Source organism: Fukomys damarensis, unplaced genomic scaffold (assembly GCF_012274545.1).
Source record: "Fukomys damarensis isolate Sample0158 unplaced genomic scaffold, DMR_v1.0_HiC HiC_scaffold_2, whole genome shotgun sequence".
In the NCBI taxonomy this organism is placed as follows: domain Eukaryota; kingdom Metazoa; phylum Chordata; class Mammalia; order Rodentia; family Bathyergidae; genus Fukomys; species Fukomys damarensis.
This window is the reverse complement of record NW_022900914.1, coordinates 33,994,430-34,001,106: the sequence shown is the minus strand read 5'-3', so window position 1 is coordinate 34,001,106 and position 6,677 is coordinate 33,994,430.

The following is a 6,677-nucleotide window of genomic DNA, read 5'->3' as shown; positions in this document are numbered from 1 at the left end:
CATCCTACCTCGCCATCCCCGCGCGAGCACCCGCGAATCCCCAGGGCCAGGCAGACAACCGCGGATTGCTGTCTTGGCCGGTTCCAACTCCGCGTAAGTCCATGGTGCTGGACGCCGGCGAGCCAGAGCCAACGCGGCAAAACCTTGGAGTTCGGCGGGAGAGGCCTGGGGAGCTGAGCTCTCAAATCCCTTGCCTTCTCCTCCCCCTTAATCCGAGACTATGCTCCCACACACACTCTCACAGAGGCACACGCACTTTCCTCCCCTTGCTTAGCAGCAGCCCACGGCTCCTCCCCTCTCCAACAGCGCGGGGCGCAAGCTCCGAGGCGCCTCCCGGCTGCCCAAAGGGCTCAGCGCGGCTGTGGGCTGCGCTCCTCCAGCCGCCTTCGCTGCGCCTGCTGCTGCTTCTGAACTGCTTCGGGAAGCCTCGGATTTGCCGGTCTGAACCAAGGAGTGGTAGAGGGTGGGGACAGGCAGGAGGAGGAGCCTGGAGCGAAGGGCGCCCGCAGCGCCTCCGGCGCGGGCCAGACGCTGCTGCAGTTCGACCACCACCAGGGTCTCGACGCGACCGCTATCCCGCCTGCCAGGGCTGGAGAAGCGGCTCCCTGAGCGCCGGTGAGGGTGGGGTCGGTATAAAGAGCAGGTGCGGAGCTGTGGCCGCCCGCGCTTTAAGAGGCTCGCGCGCGCCACCATGTGACCGAAGGCTCTCCATCCCTTGCCACGCTGGGGTGGGGTTATCACCAGGCTGGTGTCACCAGGCAGGGGAAGTGGCTGCCTACCAAAATGAGAAGTGCTTCATAATTGCGGGGACTGAGGAAAAAAGATGACCTAAAAAGACTTGAGGAATACCCGGACTTGTGCACTTTGGAGAATGGGAGCGAGGTAAATACAAAAACCAAAGGAGAAGAAAGAAAGAAAATCTTAATGCTGTGAAAAGGAGAGTAGAGACTTCAGAGCTCTGCTCTGTAGGGACCGCCTACAGCCACTACCAATCCTTGTCTTTCCTAAAACTCCAGTACATTGTAAGGAGGCTTTCGGGGGAAATCCTGAATCTTTTAAATTTTTATTTGAATCATATCAGAGCCTTTCAGAGAAAATAAAATGCCTCGTCTGCTGCTTTCTGAGGTCTGGGTTTTAAGGTCAGCAGTCACCTGCCCTTACAGCAAAGCAAGACTCCCTTCTGCAAGCTGAAATGCCAGCCAAGGAGATTTTCATTTTCTTCTGTGCCCCAGGGTGCCTTGCAACACTGGGTCACCTCTTTATGATGATAATGTGTGGAAGGGGATCTGAGGCTCTAGGTTTTAACTCTGGGCTACTCTCTGGTGAAGTGGCTTGGCATCAACTCTGAGCTAAAAACATGCTTTTTTGCCTAAAAAAGTGTATGCACTTGGCCCTTGCATGGTGACAAGGTTAGAAAACTACAGAGTTGTAAAGACCTCACACATGCACACTTCAGTTAACCAGGATACTGAGGGAATGACCTACATCTTTCAGGCACAGGACCTAAATCAGAGTCCCTCCACCAGCTAGTCAATGTGTACCCCTGATAAAGCTGCCACCTCGTCAAAGATGACCAGTTAAGGAATGAGACCTGGCTTTCTTGGAAGCAAGGAAAGGTGGTACTGCTGCCTCTGACTAGGATGGCTTTAACACTGCGCTCACCTTCACTAAACTTTACAGAGTCTTCTACCTAACTGTGGGCCCTGCACCTCCCTTTTCTCAGAGCATTTATTTTAGCAAACTTTCAACTATAAATTCTGTCTCTGACCAGCACATTAAGACCTAACTCTTCTCCCCACCTCTTGTCAGTTTTACAGCCCAAGAATGGCTTTCTCGGTGTCTTACTTTTCTTTCATTGCTGAGACAAAATACCCAACATTCGAAGTTAAGGGTGAATACCGAATAGTTTCTCTGGTGTTAATAAACTATAATAGTACATAAGATCCTAATGAGATAATTGAAAATGTGAAATAGGGAGAAAAGGGCTGAAGGTGTAGGGAAACTGGGAAGTGTAGGAGAAGGTAATAAGGGAAAGAAAAAAATAGGAGAAAATGAAAAAATGGAAATAAAATGTTTGTAAATGGGGAGGGGAGGAGGGGGTGAAGGAAGGGCAGGGACAAGGGGAAAAAATGAGAACCAAGACCTGTCATGTAAAGGTACAAGATCCCAAAGATGAATGTAACTGTACTGTATAGCTAAAATGCACCAATAAACTTGGGGGGGGGGACAAAGTTAAAGGGCGAAAGGTTTATTTGGCTTACAGTTTGTAGAAGTTTCAGTCCATAATTGGCTGGCTCCAAGGCAGGGTGGTACAGGGACAACAGTTTGTGGCAGACAGACAGTAGCAAAGCAACAAGAGATTTTAACAGCATCTTTCATCACCTTTTATCCCATCCACACACTCTTAATCCCAGCACCACACACTCTATTACAGCCCCACCTTACGACTACATGAGGCTTTGAGGGGACATCTAGACACAAGCCACCACAGTCAGGGTCAGGGACAAGGGAGACATCCCTTTGGAATGTAATTATCAAGAAAGATTGTACCCTATCTCCCAGTCTTGGGGAGGGCAGGGGCCTAATTTCAACAAGTTCCCTTTAGCACTTACTGATGACCTCATTCCCTTGCCCAGGCTCCCATCCCAGCATCCCCCAGTGCTTTTCCATTAGCTCCTCAGGGCTCAACAACTCCACCTTTCGGGGGTCAGAGGAGTTGATCAGACTCTGCCTCCCCCATTGCAATGATCTTGCATATAGTCTTCCTGGCCTGTTTATGACTGGTGCTATTTTTCTTGGACACCTCCTTTTCTCTCAGGCCCACAGAAGGCTCTTCTCAATACAGTCCCTAACACCAGTTTTGGCACAAAAAGGGAAAACTCAAGTAATAAAAATATTAATCTTATCTACTGCTTTTCGTTCTTGTTTTCAAACAAATCATCTAATTATACTGGCCCTCAGGCAGCAAATCCAACGAAGTCCATGAAATGCTTTATCCGGGTACCCTACAAAACTCAACACTTTTATTACTGATGGTATGTCCGGGCTTTCCCTTGTCTCCAGATGGGAGCCACCCTCCTAATTAACCTTCCTCACAGGCTAACAAGGAGTCCTGTTCTAAAATGACACAGCCAGAATGCTTCTCTGCTAACTCCCTCCAGATCACTTAACACCTACTAAGATATTAGAAGACAAACAGATGGCTGAGAGGAGGAATTGGACTTGTGTTGGGAGGACAAGGAAGAAGGGAACCAAAGAAAAGTTTCTCCACAAATTTATACACACTAGCAACTCCACACTATTGGGCTAGATTACCCTGATAAAGTTTTAATGTTTCTAATTCTGGTCATTTGCTTGGGATAATTATTGAATGAATAATATTGCTTTGTGTTGCTAAGGTCTTGTGTGGTGTCAGAAACATCACTAAAAGAAGCCATATGTTTTCTTTCACATTACTGCCATTCTGCGCTGGCATGATGTCATTAAAGACATATAAGATCCCCCTGTCTGCCTTGCCATTCTCAGCATGGGTGTCTCATAGCCACAAAATGGATTCTGGGGGTCCAGCCATCCATCTATATTTGAGGAAGGAAGAAGGAGGAACAAATAGCAAAAGAGCACATAAAAATTTTTGCTGATAATATAGCCAATAAACTTCCTTTATTTCTTAATGGCCAGAGTGCTCTGGCAGCTAGGAAATTTTTAATGTTAGGTTTATTACATCATACATTTTGAAAGGGAAGTGGGAGGGGTAAGGGAAAGGAATAAATATGAGAAAAGGAAAAATAGAAACAAAGTCTTTGTGAGTAGGGAGGGGTGGAGGGGTTGAAGGGAGGGCAGGAGAATGGAGAAAAATCAGAACTGAGATATATTATGCAAACGTACATATTTCCAATAATGATTATCAGCGTATTTGCATACCTAAACTATACTAATAAAATTAATTTCTTTAAAAGTTAGGTATGTTATAAAAAGTTGTTTTAATATGAAAAATAGAAAATTGATAGGAAACTAATAGTTTCCTAAGCAAACCTTGACTCTGTAAGTTAAATTAGGGTACTATATCTGAGAACCATCCATAAGTGACCCTCAGTCATTAAGTCCTGGTTTTACCATATATGATCTTTTGAATCACCTCAATTTTATCTCAACTCACTATTCCCAAATCCAGGTTCTCACGAGGTTTCACCTCATGACCTTCTGACTCCAATATCACCTTTTCAAATCCACTTTCCACATGACTGTCCACCATCTGGAAGAAGTCAAGTCTAACAGCATCATCTCTCAGGTAGACTAAATTATTGCTCATGATTCAGCATAACTTCGCCTAAAAGTACTACTCTTTTCAGCAAATTTCCACCCTGGTCGAACCTCCCACTTGAGGAGCAGACTTGATCTCCCCTCCCCAGAGCAGACTTGATCTCCCCATATGGTCCTTGGCCATATGATTTGCTTTCCTCATAGAATGTGGGTGCACCCGATGAGATACTAATAGTAATGGAAACATCTCCTGGTATCCATGTTACTCAAGAATACCTGTAAAATACACCTCCACTGTGAGCCTCTTAGAAGTACTTTGATTTACCCATCTTCACAAACCAAAAATGTAAGAGCTTGCTCTCCTTTAATCACAGTACCTGTTGGGTACTATGGCAGAAACTGCCAGGAAAGGGTTGATAAACCACTAAGATCACTGACAAGAAGAGAGGCCCAGCCAGCCTGGCCCTCGTGATGCTGAAGTCCCTGGTGTCTTTTTGGCTCATGGAAACAGCTGTTCAACCCCTCCACAGTCTTGGACTCAGCCACATTCTGTGAGTAGGGCAAAGCATGCATCCCATGGAAGAAAATGTAAAACAGAAGATATTCAGAAGCCTGTATCTTTCGTTGCCTGTTAAAGAGAAGGGACATACTCCCATGTAATGATCTCTGGTTCACTAATGCTATTTCCACTATCAACCCTCTTTGAGCTCTCTACTTTGTGGATTCTCAACCATAGCTGTATATTGCAATTATGTGGAGAGTTTAAAACATGCCAGTTCCTTGGTCCCTCCTGAGAGATTTCCAGTAGGTCAGGGTGCAGCCTGGGCATTGAGGTTTTTTATTCCCCATGTTATTCTAATGTGATGTTAATGTTTCAAAGTTTCTGAAGTACTATTGTAAATGGCCTCCTATATCATATTCAGTAGAAAAATATAATAGAAGCCACACAAGCAAGTCTCAAATGTAATTATAATTTTTCTAGTGCTTGCATTTTTAAGCGATACTAATTTTAACATTAATGCTTTATTTGACCTAATACATTCAAAATGTTATCATTTCAACATGCAATTAACACAAAAATTATTAAAATATTTGACTTTTACTTTTTAGTAAATTTTCAAAACCTCATTTACAGAACATCTCAATTTAGATAAGCCACATCTCAGGTGCTCAGTATTCACAGGGGACCCACTAGTCCCACTAGCTACCATATCAGAGATCACAGCTGAAGACTCTTTCATCTGAGGGGTAGCAAGATGGGGTTCACACATGGGCTAAATAATGTCCCCATCCAAAAGATAGTCACCATGAGCTAATTCTTGGAATCTGTAAATGTTATCTTTTATAGAACTGTATAGGTGTGATTGCTTTGATGATCTTAAAATGAAGAGATTAGTTCATATTTTAGCTACTTTTCTCACTGCTGAGACAAAAATGCCTGAAGCTCAGATTTAAAGGAGGAAAGGTTTATTTGGCTTACAGTTTGTAGAGGTTTTAGTCCATAATCAGCTGGCTCCAAAGCAGGGTGACATGGCAGAGGGTCATCAAAGAGGAGAAACAGTTAATGGCAGGCAGAAGACACTGAGGTAGCAAGCATCATTCTGTGACCCTCTTTCTGCCCCTTGGATTGTATACAGGCTACCTACTCTTAGGGCATGTAGCACTCACAGCCAAGAAGGGCACCCTCAATCCTACCCAGAACTATGCCAAACCAAGCAGTTGACAAATTCAGTAATCACACACTCGATCTCTGTGAGAGAAATTCAAGCATGGCTGAACCAAGGGCGCCCCATGCACATCTCCTAGCATGCTAGGGGATACTCAGGAGTTTGAGCATGCTCACTCTCATGCATTGAGACTGGCTTAGAGCTGGCTGAAGGGCATCCCATTCCTCCTATTTGCTGTCTCCCATCGCTCGCCCAAAAGATCACCTTATATAGAAATATGAGAGCATCAACCAATCATGTTATGCCCAGCATACAGTGTCCCTCCCCTTGCTCCTTGATTATATAGTCGATTACACTGCCTATTAAACATAGAAGTGCTCCAGAAACCTCCCCAGAGTCTGCCTGGTGATTCCGCGCCTCACCCTCCCAATCCAAGCTTCAGAATCAGAGTAACCGTAGGACAACAAACAGACAAACAAGAACAGATCCCAGCATCATACATTCCAGATCCAGCCACCTCTGAAAAGCCCCACCTATAACCACACATAGTTTTGAAGGAACATCTAGACATAAGCCATAACAGCTTAGTTTGTCTAGGTAGGCCAGAAGTGCAATCACAGGGGCGGACTTTATAAAAGAGAGTAAAAAAGTAATTTCACAACCAAAGGAGGAAGCAGTGTAACCACAGAGGCAGAGATTATAGCCAAGTCAAGGAATGCCAGTAGCCACTAGAAACTGGAAAAATCAATG